Raw genomic sequence first — 18,734 nt, forward strand, 5'->3', positions numbered from 1 at the left:
TTCAGTGAGGTGGAGAAAGAAAAATATTATGCTGTCAGGTTCGTTTGCCTTGAGACAGTTTTACAGCCTCTCTCGCCTTGCTGCTTCCCCAAAGTGGCGACTGTAGCCAAGAAACATCCCATAAAAACTCAACCAAAAAACCACGCTCCACAAATCCGAGAGTTTATGGGGCGTGAGACAGGAAACGACGCTGTTCCAAGTCTGCCTAACCGGAAGAGAAGGTCAGAGGACTAAGGGAGGAGAAAGGGAGGCAGCGAGGCTGAAACTTGCAAGTTACCTGCTAATTTCAGAACACACAGCCTCCTCTTTTGGGAAGGAACCGTAGCCCAGTGGGAAAACACCTGCTTCGCATTCAGAAGGTTCCAGGTTCAATCCAGGGTCTAGAATAGACCAATAGCCAGTATAAGGCAGCTTCACATCTGTACCCTATCTTCTGTCTTCCCTTCTCCATGTGGGATTTTAAAGGATTTCTGACGAGCTAGAAGCTCCTTTGGCTTCTTACTTCCGAGTAAACGCGCGTTAGGATCGGGTTGCGCACGGCCGTGGTCCTAAAACACACACACAGCCGAATCCCCGGGCATCCTTTGGAAGGGAAGTGGGGGAAACCCCCCTGAGTTGGATGTCTGGCTGCCCTGGAAACCAAGCCTTATGAGGAACGGTTGAGGGAGTTGAATGTGTTCAGCCTGCTGAGAGCTTATATGATGATGATGATGATGATGATGATGATGATGATGATGTTGTTGTTGTTTAGTTGTTTAGTCATGTCCGACTCTTCGTGACCCCATGGACCATAGCACGCCAGGCACTCCTGTCTTCCACTGCCTCCCGCAGTTTGGTCAAACTCATGCTAGTAGCTTCGAGAACACTGTCCAACCATCTCGTCCTCCGTCGTCCCCTTCTCCTTGTGCCCTCCATCTTTCCCAACATCAGGGTCTTTTCCAGGGAGTCTTCTCTTCTCATGAGGTGGCCAAAGTATTGGAGCCTCAGCTTCAGGATCTGTCCTTCCAGTGAGCACTCAGGGCTGATTTCCTTCAGAATGGATAGGTTTGATCTTCTTGCAGTCCATGGGACTCTCAAGAGTCTCCTCCAGCACCATAATTCAAAAGCATCAATTCTCCGGCGATCAGCCTTCTTTATGGTCCAGCTCTCACTTCCATACATCACTACTGGGAAAACCATAGCTTTAACTATACGGACCTTTGTCGGCAAGGTGATGTCTCTGCTTTTTAAGATGCTGTCTAGCTTTGTCATTGCTTATATGATAGCCATCTTCAAATATCTGAAAGGCTTTCAGACGAAGCAAGCTTGTTTTCTGCTTCTCCAGAGCCCAGGACCCGAACCAATGGATTCCAGTAGCAAGAAAGGAGTTTCGTACTAAACATTAAGAACTTTCTCAGGGTGGTGGACTCTCCTTCGCTGAAGGTTTTTAAACAGAAGTTGGGTGACCATCTGTCAGAGATTCTTTTGCTGCGATGCCGGCATTGCCGGGGGTTGGACAAGATGACCCTCTCAGCTCTATGATTTTATGACTCTAAGTTGCACCAGCAAAAAATTTTACTCGCAAGTAAGCCACCTCCCCTACGGTTTTCCTGGTCAACGGTCCTGGTTTACTGCCTGATGAGTAGGCATAGGGATAGAGTGCGATCCTATCCTACTCAGAAATGAAAACCCATCGAGTTCGATACTTCCTCCCAGGATCTAGGCCCCCAGCGTTACTTCTGAATAAACGTGACCTGCGTGAAAAGCTGGAGGATGCTGTTGAAGACTCGCTTCATATGGATTAGTTCTCCCTGCGGTTGTTACAGCCTGGCAATCAGATTGGTTTTTTGAAAAAACCACGCAGAAGGAAAGTCTCCCGTCTTTCCCCCACCCATTCCCCTTCAATCAGGGATGGCTTTGGATTTCCATATGCCGTGTGGGGACTCCCGGCGTGTGAGGTCGCCTCTTTAAAACGGAGCAGCTTCCAGAGAAGGCCGAGCTCTGATTGCCGCAGGAAAAACCCGAACAGTCCCGTGACGCCTCTAGGATGAAATTTATGACGGCCTGGGCTGTCGTGGGCCAGAGTCCACTCCTTCAGATGCATAAGGAGGGATCGTAAATTGGCAGGCAGACAAGACTCCTGGGGTTGGTGATGAGATGCAAAAGGCAAAAGTGCAGCATTTGACAATTCGGTTAAAGAATGAAAAGGGAGCAGCTTCCAGGGCTCGGGGCTTGCCGGTGCGCATCTCAAGAACCACAGAGCTGTAGTGTTGGGAGGGACACCCCAGGATCATCTAGTCCAACCCGCTTAGCTTCTTGCCTCTGATTGCAATGCCAAGGGACCCAAAGGGCCGCCTAGCCAATGCAGGGATAGGGGAGAGCGGGGATACGGTGGTGAACTATCAGTGGCCACGTGTGAACAGAGTCTGGTCTAGGGTGCGATCGGCGCAAGGAAGCTTAGCTTGCCCCTCACTTCATGCACTGAATGGACCGGGGTTACTTTCTTGATCTCTATCAGATAGAAACACCTTTCGGATTAAACAGGCCTCTTCTTCAGACGGAGTTCTCTGTGCCTTTCCAAAGCTTGCAGCCTGCTGGCTAATATAAAACTCAAGATATCCGAGGTCATTTAGGCCTGCTCTCTGAGAGACCAGCCGTCCCTTCTGGGGAACCAGGTTCGGGCTTCCTCACATGCCCCTGATTTCAATGTACTGGTGCTGGTGTGAATTTGCAGTCTGAGGTGAGGGCGGGAGGTTTGCACCTTCGTCATTTCTCCTCCGTTTAGCTTGCTCCCCTTCCTTCCCACCCACTCCGAAATATGGCCTTGGATGCCTTGGCAGAAAGGCGGTATAGAAACGAAACGAATGAATGAATTCACTTCCTCTCGTTTCTATACCGCCTTTCTGCCCAGGCACCCAAGGCGGTTTAATTTTTTTTAAAGTGCTACGACAAATCGTATCTCATGTATAGCATGTTATTTAATAAGTATAAATAAGAATAATTCAGATGTAGGAGTTCTACGCTGAACGCACCCCCACCCCCAAACAAATCCGGATGTTCCTTGATCTTGATCTCTTACACACCTGGTGAGATGGTTGGCTTTGATCACCGCGAATGCTTCTTCCTCGCCCTTTTGCCCACGCCAGGATTTAATTACTGTCTCTTTCCCCTCCTCCTCCTCCATAAAAAAAATAAAAATAAAAATCTCCCTTTACTATCGCTGGACTCGAGGCAGCTCCTTTGTATGCCGGCTGAATTGGCCAGCTGCTTTGCCGAGAGAGCGAGAGAGGCGCTGAGATCGTGCTACGGATACAGAGCGCCGAGAATTAACGGGGGGCGGCGGGGGGGCGGGGGCGGAGAGCGATTTCTATTTTCTAGCTGGAGCTTTGAGCGGGCTGCAAAGCCAGAAAGGTGAACCTGGAAAACCAACGCTTTCCCCCTCGACCTAAACGAGGGAGGGGGGCATGTTTCAGAGGAGGTGGGGGCGAAAAAATATATATTGGGGGGGGGGGGGAGCCGGATCCAGTTTCCCCCCAGCTTCGCAGTCTCTTCTGATGAGCGTTTACACGGAAGTAAGTTCTACTGAATTCAACGGGGCTTACTTAGTGGCGGCACCAGTAAATAATAATAATAATAATAATAATAATAATAATAATAATAATAATAATAATAATAGAGGGCAAAGAAGGGAGAAAGTATATTTCTAGCTAGGCGAACTGTGCCTCATGTGTTAAGATTCCCTGAAAGAAAATAACAGGATTTGTCTATGACAGGAGTTCAGCAATTGGGGGGGGGGGAGTGGAGCAGCGAGCTCTTTGCTGTGGGGGCGCTTGGCCCCCCCGCCCGTTCTCCGGCGCCGCCTATGGGCTCCGTGAAGATAAAGGGAGCATTTAGTATTGCGGCTGGACGGCTCCAGCTTTAGGCGTCTCTGCTCAGAAGGAAAGCCCCGCCGAGACGGCTGGTCCTCTCGAGGCTTCCTCGCGAAGCAACGTGCTCAGGATCGAGGCTATCCCGGGACGAGCGCCTCCGCTGAAGCGGAGGAGGGAGCGGCGCCGATGGGAGGGTTTCAGACTCCGTAGATCCGAAGACGCGGCGATGGGCGCGGCGTAGAAACCGACCCGACCGTCGGTTAAATCGGCACCGGCTCTCGACCTCCGGCGCCCGCTTCTTGCTTTCATTCCCTCTTAGATTTGGGGGTCCAGACACCCATCTTTCCCTCCCGCTGGCCGGTCGCCTATGCCCGCGAGGGGGCGGCCAGGCGGCGCTGGAGAGCCAGCCGCGGAGGATCGACGGGCACGGAGAGGAGAGCGCTTAAGGCGCGGCGGCGGCTGCCGTCAAGGAGAACAGAGGAACGGTCCCTCGACTCACCTGGGCTGGCTGCCTTCGCACGGGGAGAGACAGGTAAGGGAGCAGGAGACCCAGCGGCCACCCACCCTCCCCGTCTCTCCTGCCCAGTCCGGCCACCGACCTAGAAACTTTGTGAGAGGTCTAAAGAGGAAAGTGGGGGCGGCGGCGGCTTCGGAACTATATAGCCAGGCTCCTATACAGCCCCCCCCCACCTCGTGCTCTGGTTTTGGACCCCAACTCCCAACCCCCCCTCCCCCAGCAAGCGAATCCAATGGTCAGCCACGGTGGGAGTTCTAGCGCCCGCGTGGTCTCCTACTGGGAGACCAGAGTTCGAATCCTGGCCCAGCCAGGAAGCTCACTGGGTGACCATGGGGGGGGGGGGAGGCAGTCGCTGCTTGTCAGCCTAGCCTACCTCATAGGGTTCTTGTGATGATATAATGGAAGGGGGGGACCAGGGACGCCACCTTGAGCCCCTTGAAGGGGAAAGAAATCGATGCGTTACATATTTTTTAAAAAATGCATAAAATAATGTAAGAATCGTGCCTGAAATACTTTTAACTGCAAGAAGCTTCTACTCTGAAGCAGCTTAGCCTTCCAGATGTTTTGATCCCCCAATTCTCATCCGTTCTAGCCAGCCTGGCAATTGAGCCAGGATGGTGCAGTGGTTAGAGGGCCAGATTAGGACCTGGGGAACCTGGGTTCGAATCCTCTCCCATTCAGCCATCAAGTTCACTGGGTGTGATCCTGGGCCAGTCAGTGCCTCTCAGCCTAACCCGCCTCACAAGGTTGTTGTGGGGATTAAATGAGAGTGGGGAGTGGGGGGAGAGAACCATGAATGCCGTCTTGAGCTCCTGGGGGGGGGGAGGTGGGGTGTAAATGTGATAGAGAGATAGAAGTCCAAAACATTTGGAGGGGAAGGGGGTATAAGGTCAGAGATGGCTGCTGGTCCAAAAGGACATTAGATGAATAAATGCTGGACAATTTTTTTATTTTTATTTATTTATTTTGCCTTGTTGTCATTTTTTAAACTTTCTTCTCCTTGGCCAGAACCTTGGGAGATGTAGCAAGTGGGAAGAGGATTTATTGCATTGTTTACTCCAAAGCAAGTGCTGCTGTATTGAAGGGAGCTTACTCATGAGTAAATGTTAGAAAGGAGGAATGCACCATGATGCAAGCTGGGCTTTAGCCCAATCCCTTGTCCCGTAGAGCTGAATCTTGGAGCTGGCATTTACGAAGGTTAGAAATTCAGAGACTCAGTCCAGGCTCTGGGGTGCAAGGAGGTTCCCGTGACTCTGGTCAAGCAGGGGTGGCCACCAACATGGATGGCATTAAAAGAGGATTGGACAAATTCACAGAGGAGAAGGCTAAATGGCTACCAGCCATGATGGCTCTGCCCTGCTTGCACTGTCAGAGGCAGAGATGTTTCTGAAGACCAGTTGCTGGAAGCCATGGAGCGAGAGAGTGCTCTTGTGCTTGGGTCTTGCTTGCGGACTTTCCACAGGCATCTGGTTGGCCATTGTGAGATCAGAATGCTGGACTAAATGAGACATTGACTTGATCCTAAAATCACCTCTTATGTTCTTATGGCCTTCAGTCCACACTGGAGTGATCCCGGCCTCTGGCGATAGGAGCAGAAAGGGCCACAACTCTATTGTACAGCATCTGCCTTGCATGCAGAAGGTCTCAGGTTCAATATCTAGGGAGGGACTTTATCCTGAAACCCTAGAGAGCTGCTGCCAGTCAGTGTAGACAGTTCTGGGCTAGATGGGCCAATGGGTCTGACTCAGAACAAGACGGATTCCTATTTGCCTATGAGAGAGCAGATATAGCCATGTCTGTCTTAGGATTTAAATGCAGCAGGCACAGTCAGTGTGGAACCTTCCATATTTTTGGGGACTACAGCTCCCTTAACTTCAGACCACTGACCATGTTGGCTGGCATCTTTCTGGACACCGAACTGGCTATCCCTGAAATATGTGATAGCTCAGTCCACACACAGTTGGGTCATTGGTTTGAGCTTCACATTGAGCAAAGATTCCTGCATTGCAGGGGGTTGGTGTAGATGTCCCTTGTGGTCCCTTCCAAGTCTACGATTCTATGCACAAGGGTCTAAAGCTGGCGATGGAGAATTTGTGGACCTCCAGATGTGGTTGAACTACTTGAACTCCCCATCAGACCCAGCCATCATGGCCAAGGTCAAGGTTGATGGGAGATGTGGTCCAGCATCATCTTGAGGGCCACAGGTTCCTCATCCCTGATCTAAGTCAATCTCCCCCAGTTGGAAGCAAGGAACGCCAGGTGAGAATGTCCCCAACAGGTGGCTGTTCAGGTAGAGCCAAAGGTCCAAGTTTAAATCCCCACTGGCTTTCCAGGTAGGGCTAGGAATGTTCCCTGCTCGAAATCCTGGACAGCCGCTGCCAGTCAGAGTAGACATTACTGAACTAGATGGACCAATGGTCTGATTCAGCAGAAGGCTGCTTCCTCTATTCCTGTATCCCCATGTGCTAATAACAGCCAGCCTGGATCATGGAGGCCTTGTCAGATAAACGTGAGTGCCCATCCCAAAGGCTTCACCAAAGAGGAGATACACACAGTTGCTTTCTTAAGAAGAGATGGGGACCATGATTTTTTTTAAGAAAGGGTGTTGTATATGTTCTGATGACCATTCCCACCTGCCTCCCAGCCTATGGCACAGCTGGAGCTGGATAACTCAGAGTTACAGATAATGGAGATTTTTCGGAGTTGAGTATCTGCTCTGGGTCCATAACGATCTCGCATCGACGTCACTCCAACGCGGAGACCTTTGAGACAGGCAGGGTTTGGGGTCAAGCTCCTAAAATAGCAATGAGGACACATCAAAGATAAGGGAAAGGGCGGCCAAGTTGAATTTTTCAGTAAGGCTTAAAAAAAATACAAAAAGAATTTCTTGATCTATCTTCCCTGAAGTTATACTCTGCTCAGCTCAGATTTTTTTTGAAGTTAGTCCTCTTTGGAAGTGCGGAGTGGATGTGTTACTATAAACCCAGGGGGCGGAAAGAGATGTACACATGTGTTGGGTGTGTAGGGGCCTTCACAGGCTACATTCAATGAGGATGCAAAGTGTGTGTGTGTGTGTGTGTGTGTGTGTGTGTGTGTGTACTACACAAACCAACAAGCGTTTGCTCTTTCACTGCAACTGTAAAACCTCCAGGTCACGGGGAGGCGGAGGCAAATAGGTACGGGGCATAAACTGAGATGTGTCAGAGGGACGCTGGAAGGAGGTGCAGATGGGAAAATGGTGTTTTTTTTTGGGGGGGGGAGCATGACACTTCCTCTCACCTTGGCTAAAGGAGAGGTGGAGTATGAGAAGACTGGCGGTGGGCAAGGCGCTCTTCACAAGCTCAGGAGCAAGGGAGCCAGCCTTGACTGGGGGCCCGGGGCAGGTGAGTCCCGGCGTCCGGGCGTAGTTGGCTCAAAGGAAACGATCTCTTTGTGGGTTGGAGTGGGGTCGGGAGGTGGCAAGAAGGCCAGAAAACTTTGCCTTAAAGAGGGTGTGTGTGTGTGTGTGTGTGTGTGTGTGTGTGTGTGTGTGTGTGTGTGCTGTTCGCTTTTAGTTGGGTCCCCTGTTTGGCGTCTCCAAATGGGCCAAGAGGCGATCTTTGTCTTTAAAACATCGGGGGGGGGGCCTCCCCTGCTCTTCTGCCCCCCTTCCTCGCCAAACAGACCTCCCTCCCCCGCTCGCCCCCGTTCTTTGCTCTTAAATGTGAAATGTCATTAGCCCGCTAAATCGAAGAACGCAGCGTGAAGCTGCCCACGGCATTGATCTGGGCTCGCAGCGGACTGCATCTTCATTAAACTCCAGGGGGCGCGGAGGATAGAAAGGCGCGCGCGCGGCGGGGGGGGGGTAGTCTTCCTCCCCCCCCCCCCCCAGCACACACTCCAGCCCCTGGGCTGCAAGCTGGTGGTCGGGAGGGGTGGGAGCCTGGAAGGGAGAGACGCGTATTAGTCTTGTTGTAAAAGAGCTACCAGCGCAGGACGGCTCCTCTCTGGCAGGGTTGGCGCGTTTACACGACTCGGGGTTGATTCGAATCCATTGGTCCTGGGCAGCCGGCCAGTCAGGTCGCTTTGGATTTCGTGGGTCGCACCTACGCCATTCATTTAAAGGAGCCTGGCTTCCCCTAAAAGAACCTTGGGAACTGTAGTTCACCTCTAAGAGGACTACAGTTCCCAAGAACAAACTACAGTTCACAGGATTCTTGGGGGGTGGGGAGGCATGTGGTTTAAATGTATAGTCTCTGATGTCTCTGATGTGTTTGCACACACTCATTGGGACCTGGGGCTTCTGCCCCCTAAGTCCTGGTTGCACAGCTGGAACTGGAAATTGGAGAAAACTATTGCCCCAGACGCGGTGGTGCCCCAGACGTGGGTGGCACTGGTGGCGCTGGGATGTGGGTGGCGCTGTGGGTTAAACCACTGAACCTAGGACTTGCCGATCAGAAGGTCGTGGTGAGCTACCGTTGCTTGGCTCCTGCTCCTGCCAACCTAGCAGTTCGAAAGCACATCAAAGTGCAAGTAGATAAATAGGTACCGTTCCGGCGGGAAGATAAACGGCGTTTCCGTGCGCTGCTCTGGTTCACCAGAAGCGGCTTAGTCATGCTGGCCACATGACCTGTACGCCGAGCTGTACATGACGAGCTGTACGCCGGCTCCCTCGGCCAGTAAAGCGAGATGAGAGCCACAACCCCAGAGTCGGTCACGACTGGACCTGATGGTCAGGGGTCCCTTTACCTTTACTATTGCCCCAGAAGACTGTGTCATTGAATCTACCAAACCCCTTAACCTGGATTTTGTAGCTCCCCCTTAACATTCCTCAGAGCTATCTTACCCTCTTCACTGTCAGAATGGTTTATGGTTAGCCAGTAAAAACATGTGGACCCCCTTTTCTCTCAGTCCCCCCCCCCCCCCCCCGCTTTCAATGCCTGCTTGTATGTTTAAATAAAGCAAGAAATCCTAGAGGAACAGCATGACGAGGGCGCTGGGCTGCAAAAGGGAAAACAGCAGCGAGGAAATCTATTACCAGTCGTCAAAATAAATACAGTATTCAAGGCTGTGATGTTTTCTGCATGGAATAATTAAGCCCTTTCCGAAGATTATAGGTGGGCTGGTGTGTGTGTGTGTGTGTGTGTGTGTGTGTGAATGCTCAAAGGTTTAATAAGGTCAGCAGACCAGGCAGCGTAAGTTAACACTTCTGCAATATTCTTATGCAGGCAGCATAATATTGATTGCATATTTCAATCATTTCTCCAAGGAGATCAAGGTGGAGTAGATGGTTTTCCTTCTCCACAACAACCCTGTGAGGTAGGTTAGGCTGAGAGGCAGTGACTGACCCAAGGTTACCCAGCGAGCTTGGTGGTGGTGGTGGGAATTTGAACCCTGGTCTCCCAGGTCCCAGTCCCGCACTCTAACCACTACACCACACTGTCTCTCTTAGGGAAACACAGGCCCCGTCCACACCTCAGCTGAATGTGGATGGTGAACCCCTTTTGCCTCCTTTAATTCCCCTTTGTCCAGCCAGCGTTCTCCCCCAACAACTGCTGCCCCACACTTTTTCCTCACTTAAATCTGGAGATTCCCTACGCTTTGAAAATCCGAATGGGAGAGCTGGACTGATTGCTTTGGAAACCTCAGGAGTTAGGCAGTGTGGAAGGGCAGTAACTGGCAAATGTTGCATAGGATCACGGAACTGTAGAGCTGGAAGGGACCCCGAGGGTCATCTAGTCCAACCCACTGCAAGGCAGTAATCTTGCCCTCCGCCGTCCCTGGGTGGGCTCGAACCACTAACCTTCTGCTCAGTAGCCAGAGACGCTGAGACATTGCGCCACAGACATGAATGAGGGGGAATTAAAAGAGGCGCAAGGGATTCACAATCCACATTAAACTGAGGGCCCTTAGTGAAACATAGTGGAAAGTTCATATTCTAGAGTTTCAAATCACTTGGTCTTGCTTTTGAAATGAAATGGATGCTTCCAGATCCTGGAACTCCCTCCCTGGAGAAGCCAGACTGGCTCCCTCCTTGTTGTCCTTCCACCAGCAGGTGAAGACTTTCTTGTTCCAACAGGAATTTGGGAACTGACTGCTTTTAATGAAAAGGCTGCTGGCATGCTGTTTCTATGGTAATTTTATGCAGTCATACCTCTTGTTATGTTCGGTTCAGCTTACGTCTTTTCAGGTTGTGTCCCGCAGCGACCCAGAGGTACCGAAAAGGGTTACTTCTGGGTTTCGCTGCTTGCGCATGCGCAGATGCTCAAAGTGACATCACGTGCATGCGCAGAAGTGGCGGATCATGACCTGCGCATGCGCAGATGCGGGTTGCATTCTGCTCATGTTGCGAACGGGGCTCCAGAACAGATCCTGTTCACAACCAGAGGTACCACTGTATATGTACAGTCGTACCTTGGAAGTCAAGCAGAATCTGTTCCGGAAGTCCGGAAGTCCATTCGACTTCCAAAATGTTCGAAAACCAAAGCGTGGCTTCTGTTTGGCAGGGCCGTAGCTATGGGGTGGTGAGGTGGGCCCCCGCCAGGGCTGCAGGCGAGTGGGGGGGGCGCAAAATCGGCTTTAAAATATGTCCATAAATAAAAATATTGATTATTGCTTCATAAGAAAAGTTCTTAAATAGAGGGTGAATTGAATGAGTGGAGGGGGCGGGGTTGGAGGAGAGGTGGAAAGAATGATTAATTTGTCCATGGGTAGGGGGCGCAATCTGAATGGTTCTGCCAGGGGTACACGATCACCTAGCTGCGGATCTGGCTGCAGGAGCCACAGGAACCCCCCTCAGACGTTCGGCTTCCAAAAATAGTTTGCAAACCGGAACAGTCACTTCTGGGTTTGCGACGTTCAGGAGCCAAAACATTTGGGAACTAAGCTGTTTAAATTCTATCAATTTTTAATATAAAAAAAGACACACACACCCTGTTTTTAGTGGTTCTTACTTTTATCTGCAAACCTGCTTGAGTCCTGTCAGGGGGGAAAGGCAGGGTTATATATAAATACAGTTTTCCTATTACTACAACTACTACTATTAAGAATTCTCCACCATTTTTTATTTAAAAGAAGTTCTGGGTTTTGTTCAAAGCAGTTTTTTGCCATTGGTGGGTGTCTTCAAGCCTCTTCTGTATCTCAATGCAGCCCCCATTTTGCAATCCCTGGCACGAAGCTGTCCATGTTTGACCACGTCCGAGAACGGCCTTTGATCCGCAGTCGTCTTACAGTGCGGATGGTTAGCCTTTGCCAATATTTCACATGTTCCCTGCCGCTGTGTAGCAATATCTATCAAAAACTACCTGAGAGATGTCTTGAGAACAGAACCCCATCAATTTTGAATTGATGTTCCTCAGTTCACTAGTAAAAAAAAAAAAGGGTAGATTTGGGATTTGCACATCAGACTTTGAAAGTTGAACTCTGGTGATTTTGAAATCTGGTGAATTTTAATTGACCCCACAAGCTGAGTGACTAAATTTGAGGGGAACAAGGGGGAAGGCTCAGTTTTGAACTTCTGCAAAATTTCAATTCAGCTTGGCCACCAAAAGACCTCTAAGAGTTGCTATCAGGAACAGATTCTTGATTATAGGGTCCTATTTTCATGCCTCTGATCTTGATTTCTACTTGATATTTTAATGGTGTAATCCTGTGCATGGGTTTGCTCTGGAGTAAGCACGGCTGTGTTCAGTGGGGTTTACTCAGTAGAAAGTGTGCAAAGGATTGTGTCCTAAAACGAAAAGGGCTCCGAGGATGCCATATTAATTCTTGGCTTCAGGTTTCGCTCTCCCCCCAATTTTTTAAAAGGCCAACTGCATTTAGTCCCCAGTAATCTAGTTAGAAAGGCAATCGTCCAGGTTCTTGGTCCCAAGTTCCGCATATTCCTATTTATATATAACTCATCCATTTTCAAAAAACTAAACAGAACGCCAAAGCACAAGAAGTGCAAAATATAACTTGGTTTTAGCAAGCCACTGGGGAAAGGATGGTTTGCTAATGCTCCTCTTTTCCATTCCATATATTTATTAAATGTATACAGCCACTCATCAGTAAATATTCCCTGGGCAGCTGACAAATGAAACAGTGTTTTAAAATAATTTAAATAAAACACAAACATGCACACACTAAAAGTCAGGAGGGGAAGTTTGCTGCAAGAGGCAGCATTAGAGGAAGCAGAAAACAGCCCAGATTTGAAATACATTTCCAGCTGCTCAGTGTGTTGGGTGCTGATGGCCTTAATTTAGCAATACAGTGGTACCTCGGGTTACAGACGCTTCAGGTTACAGATGCTCCAGGTTACAGACTCCGCTAACCCAGAAATAGTACCTCGGGTTAAGAACTTTGCTTCAGGATGAGAACAGAAATCGTGTGGTGGTGGCGGCAGCGGGAGGCCCCATTAGCTAAAGTGGTACCTCAGGTTAAGAACAGTTTCAGGTTAAGAACGGACCTCCAGAACAAATTAAGTTCTTAACCCGAGGTACCACGGTAGTTCACCCTTTCTATGCAGAGGATACCAGCTTCGATCCTTTCCATCTCCAGTCTGTTTCTTTATTGTTAAAGGGACTGAGCATATAAGAGCTGCAGAAGACCTGGGAGCACCTTTAGTAACAGGCTTACAATGTTTACATCACCTGCTTTAAAAGCCCAGAAAATCCTGTGTCCAGACCTGCCTCTGACTCACAACCGCCAACATGGGACCCATGTTCACATTCCCCCCTTTGGATTTTTACTGAATAATGCCAGCAATTCTCATAACTAATCCCAAAATGGCAATTCACAGAGAGGTATACCTTAGCATTACTAGCAAATGGAAAGCAGTGATTTTTAAACACTTGATCTTAGCCGAAAGGCTAAGAAGTGATTGAAAACCAGCGATTTTTGCATTCTGGAAAGCCATAGAAACAGACTAGAAAAGCGAACAGGGTGCCCCTACTCTATACAGTGGTACGTCGGGTTACAGACACTTCAGGTTACAGACTCCGTTAACCCAGAAATAGTACCTCGCGTTAAGAACTTTGCTTCAGGATGAGAACAGAAATTGCACGGTGGCGGTGTGGTGGCAGCAGTGGAAGGCCCCATTAGCTAAAGTGGTGCCTCAGGTTAAGAACAGTTTCAGGTTAAGAATGGACCTCCAGAACAAATTAAGTTCTTAACCCGAGGTACCACTGTAGAGCATGGGTAGGCAAACTAAGGCCCTGGGGCCGGATCCAGCCCAATCGCCTTCTAAATCTGGTCCATGGATGGTCCGGGAATCAGCGTGTTTTTACATGAGTAGAATGCGTCCTTTTACTTAAAATGCATCTCTGGGTTATTTGTGGGGCATAGGATTTTTTTCTCCCCCCCTCCAATATACTCCAGCCCCCCCATAAGGTCTGAGGGACAGTGGACCAGCTCCCTGCTGAAAAAGTTTGCTGACCCCTGCTATAGAGAGCTCTCTATACACAAAGCTGCCCTTCATCTATTGTTCTCCATCCTAGAATGACATGGCGTGCAGCCAGGTGGGAAAAGGCCCACCCACTTGTCTCTATGGCAACCTTCTTGGGAATGTAAATCTGTTGTTGTTTAGTCATGTCCGACTCTTCGTGACCCCCTGGACCAGAGCACGCCAGGCACTTCTGACTTCCACTGCCTCCCGCAGTTTGGTCAAACTCATGCTGGTAGCTTCGCGAACACTATCCAACCATCTCGCCCACCGTCATCCCCTTCTCCTTGTGCCCTCCATCTTTCCCAACATCAGGGTCTTTTCCAGGGAGGCTTCTCTTCTCATGAGGTGGCCAAATTGGAGCCTCAGCTTCAGGATCTGTCCTTCCAGTGAGCACTCAGGGCTGATTTCCTTCAGAATGGAGAGGTTTGATCTTCTTGCAGTCCATGGGATTCTCAAGTGTCTCCTCCAGAACCATAATTCAAAAGCATCAATTCTTCGGTGATCAGCCTTCTTTATGGTCCAGCTCTCACTTCCATACATAAATGGTGGTACTTAACTGGCCAGCCAAAACCATTTGCTTAACAAAGGAATGGGTTTGGCTGCTTTATCACATTTCTTCTGCTAAATTCAAGCAGGCCTGCAAGGGACCCAGGATATCATCTAGACTGACCCACCAAAAAACTCACAATTTTCAAAATACATTTTAGTGCACATTTCCCCGTTAGATGCATTTTTGCCTAAGAAGCATACGATTGCAAGCCATTTCCCCAAATATAATGCATTTGTGTGTGTGCACACATTTCCCACTAACACTCGTACATTTTGGCATGCAATTTTTGGCAGGGGAGCTCAGAGCATCATGAAATTTGGAGAAGAGCAATTTTTTGAAGAGCTGCTGCATTTCAGGTTATGCATCAGTTTGAGAAGTGTGCATTAGGGATTCACATTCAAATATGAACCAAGAAGATTTCTTCCCCATCCTTCACAGGTTGGGGTTAATTAAAGGACAGATGGCAACTTTTCAATCCTATTACCAGAAGCTATGGCAAGTCACTTCTCCCTCCCCAGTCCAAGGAAGGTCACTTTCACACTTACTCTTGTAGCACTATGATTCTACTATAAACAGTCATGGCTTCTCCCAAATAATTCTGTTATTTTCCAAACCCTCCCTTCAGATGTCAAGGAGATAATGAACTAGATACTGTAACTTTTAGAAGACATCTGAAGGCAGCCCCGTATCGGAAAGTTGTTAATGTTTGATATTTTACTATGTTTTATATATGCTGCAAGGGACGTGGGTGGTGAGGTAGGTTAAACCACAGAGCCTAGGGCTTGCCTATCGGAAGGTCAGCAGTTCGAATCCCCGCAACGGGGTGAGCTCCCGTTGCTCGGTCCCAGCTCCTGCCAACCTGGCAGTTCGAAAGTACGTCAAAGTGCAAGTAGATAAATAGGTACCGCTCCGGCGGGAAGGTAAACGGCGTTTCCGTGCGCTGCTCTGGTTCGCCAGAAGCGGCTTAGTCATGCTGGCCACATGACCCGGAAGCTGTATGCTGGCTCCCTCAGCCAATAAAACGAGATGAGCACCACAACCCCAGAGTCGGTCACGACTGGACCTAATGGTCAGGGGTCCCTTTACCTTTATATATGCTGTAAGCTGCCCAGAGTGGTTGGGGAAACCCAGCCAGATGGGCGGGGAATAATAATAATAATAGTAGTAGTAGTAGTAATAATAATAATAGGTGCTGAGAGTTTTAGGGGACCCCTATTCCCCTCACAGAGCTACAATTCCTAGAGTTCCCAGTGAAGAGGGATTGATTGCTAAACTACTCTGGGAATTGTAGTTCTGGGGTGGGTCTAGGGCATCTCCTAACAATTCTCTCAGCACTCTTAACAAACTACGACTCCCCGGCTTCTCTGAGAGAAGCCGTGATGGTTTGAAGTGGTACCACAATGCTTTATATGTATGGTGTGATCATGGCCAAAGTCTCTCTTTGAACTGAACTGAACTGAACCTCTCCCTTTGCAACTCAGAGGCATGACTGAATTAAGGGTTGGATTTATTTCTCTCTTCTTAATTCCCCCCCCCTTACTTTATGCCTTTGAGACTCTTCCAGATTAGACTGTGGATTTGGCTGGTTTCAAGGAGATAGGGGAGGGAGAAGTGCGGAGGAAAAACCTTGAAATACAAGGCAGGGAGCCCTGGAGAGGATGGAGATCAGGCCTCAGATAAGGGTTTGTTCTCCCATGTCTGGTTAGAGAAATCCTGTTTGATCATTAGGAGGAACAAGATCTGAGGCCTCCCCTGAAGGAAAGATTAACTCGGAAAGGTCAGGTTTAGGGAGTTGTTCTCTGTGTGAACACACGGGAGGAGGGGAGTTGTTTGTACAAATTATTTATTTTGGACTCTGGAAAGGAGCTTTGACGTGAATCACGCTGGTAAGACAACGGAGGCTGTAATCCTAGCCATACATTTGCAGCCTGCATCCCACCGAACATGGGAGGACTTGCTTTGGAGTAAACAGACATAGGATCAGGCTATAATCCTATGCACACCAGTGGTGCAGCGGTAAATTTCAAAGTGCCAGGAGCCCATCAGGACAGTTTCAGGGTGGATAAAAGGAAGGACTCTAGTTAAACTATGGAAGTCGCTCCATCAGGAGGCAGTGATGCCTATAAAAGAGAACTGGGGTGAGAGAGAACAGACCCTTCACGTGTCCCTATTTTCCGGGAGACTCCAAGATTTACAGAAGCTGGTTTCTGAGTTGATCCTGGAATGTCCCACTTTTCCTTAAAAGGATACCCCTGCCCGTATGGGCCAGTCGTGACCGACTCTAGGGTTGCGTGCTCATCTCGCTCAAGAGGCCGGGAGCCGGCGCCGTCCGAAGACACTTCCGGGTCACGTGGCCAGCGTGACGAAGCTGCAACTGGCGAGCCAGCACACGGAAACGCCGTTTACCTTCCCGCTATAAAGCGGTACCTATTTATCTACTTGCACTTAGGAGTGCTTTCAAACTGCTAGGTGGGCAGGAGCTGGGACCGAATGACGGGAGCTCACCCCGCCGCAGGGATTCGAACTGCTGACCTTACGATCAGCAAGTCCTAGGCACTGAGGTTTTACCCACAGCGTCACCTGCGTCCCACTTTTCCTTAGGACGTCACTATTTTCATTGGAGAAATGTTGGAGGGTATGGGAGAGTGCCCTTGCTTGAATTGATTTTAGAATGAATTGATTTTAGAATGTATTTCAATTAATTGATTGTGATTGATGTAAACTGTGTTACTTTTATTGTTGTTAGCCACTCTGAGCCTGGCTTTGGCTGGGGAGGGTGGGATATAAATAAATTATTATTATTATTATTATTATTATTATTATTATTATTATTATTATTATTATCTTCCTATAAGTATCCGGTTGGCCGCTGTGAGTACAGGGCACTGCACTAGATGGGCCATTGGCCTGATCCAACAGGCTTTTCTTATGTTCTTATCACTTTGGCCCCCATAGCTAGGCCCCCAAGGGAAGTCTAAAAATGCAACATTGTCTCAATGCAATACATATCCATCCATCTATCTATCCATCCATCCATCCATCCATCCATCCATCCATCCATCCATCCTTTCTCCCCTTTCCCTCCAACAGTAGCAGTACACAGCATAACATCCAACACACACACACACACACGAACAATCATTGAAAAGATCGCTCTTCCCAAACCTGGTACTCTTAAAATGTTCTGGATTACAACTTGCACATGATGCCATCCGAAACGCATGAAGGGCAGCAGGTTGGTGAAGAGGTTTGTAAAATAAATTCAGCTAGTAAATGGGCTTTGAACTCTAACGCAAGATTTCCAGCCGGCTGACACGGAGCCTTTAGCTTTTAATTAGAAATGCAAGAAAAATCTTCCAAGGAAGTGTTACCAATTAGTGCCTAGTACAAAAAAGGAAAAGGAAAAAAGGACCAACGTCTTATTTTCTTCCTTCTCTGGCTTGGTGCTGGCATCCCTCTGTCTTGAGAGACAATGGAGTGTGCCGCTGGGGGGAAAGTGTGAGCGACACCACAGTCACCTCCCCAGGGAGGAAGCCTGGGCAGAGTGTAGGGAGGTCCTGGGCTTCCCAGGTGACAAAAAACCCCTCTTGGCCTCACTGATGGAATGATGTAAGTTTGGCCAAGCAGATCCCCCAACTTTTTCAGTGGCTCTGACCCCTCTGCTTTTTAACAGTAGTCTGATGCCTTAAAAATGGTGGGCAGGTTCAGGGCCGGATTTAGGTTTGATGAGGCCCTCAGCTACTGAAGGTAATGGGGCCCTTTATATAATAATAATAATAATAATAATAATAATAATAATAATAATAATAATTTATTTATATCCCACCCTCCCCAGCCGAAGCCGGGTTCAGGTTGGCTAACAACAGTAAAAGTAACATAGTTTACATAAAATCACAATCAATTAATTGAAATACATTCTAAAATCAATTCATTCTAAAATCAGTTTAGAATCAAATTAATGGCAACCATTGGGCTAGAGTTCTATGAGGATTACAGAAGGAGGGGGGTCAGACTGTGCCTTGGCCAAAGGCCTGGTGGAACAGTTCTGTCTTGCAGGCCCTGCGGCAAGATGTCAAGTCCCGTAGGGCCCTAGTCTCTTGTGTCCAGCTGTCCTTTGTCAACAACAAATTGTTGCTGTTTTTTGTGTTGAATATATGCTATATGGTAATTTATGGACCTAATAGGTATATAAAGCCATTTGCACATAACAGATAGGAGCCTACACAACACAAAACACTGTTGCTGTATGTAGGTTTTATTTTATTTGTTTTTTATCTTATATTTTGGAAATGTACATCCAGTTTTTCTTTTCCTTTAAATTTTTTTGGGGTTCCCAAGAGAGTGGGGCCCTAAGCTATAGCTTGTTTTGCTTATACATAAATCCGGCACTGGGCAGGTTTCCCGAATCAAAGAAAG

The 18,734-nt window shown here is 48.6% G+C and overlaps 1 protein-coding gene across 3 annotated transcripts in view; it reads left to right on the forward strand.

Moving 5' to 3' along the window:
- The window catches only part of ELFN1 (extracellular leucine rich repeat and fibronectin type III domain containing 1), a 261,693-nt gene that overhangs the window by 14,238 nt on the left and 228,721 nt on the right, over positions 1 to 18,734 (forward strand). The window contains exon 1 of one of the 3 annotated variants that reach the window (XM_028705544.2): positions 3,853 to 4,380. The exons of the other annotated variants lie outside the window; for them this stretch is intronic. The gene's annotated coding sequence lies outside the window, so the exon portion shown is untranslated. Of the gene's footprint in view, positions 1 to 3,852; positions 4,381 to 18,734 lie in introns of those variants that run through there. 3 annotated transcript variants of the gene reach the window in all.

The sequence above is a fragment of the Podarcis muralis genome, chromosome 14, assembly GCF_964188315.1.
Source record: "Podarcis muralis chromosome 14, rPodMur119.hap1.1, whole genome shotgun sequence".
In the NCBI taxonomy this organism is placed as follows: Eukaryota; Metazoa; Chordata; class Lepidosauria; order Squamata; family Lacertidae; genus Podarcis; species Podarcis muralis.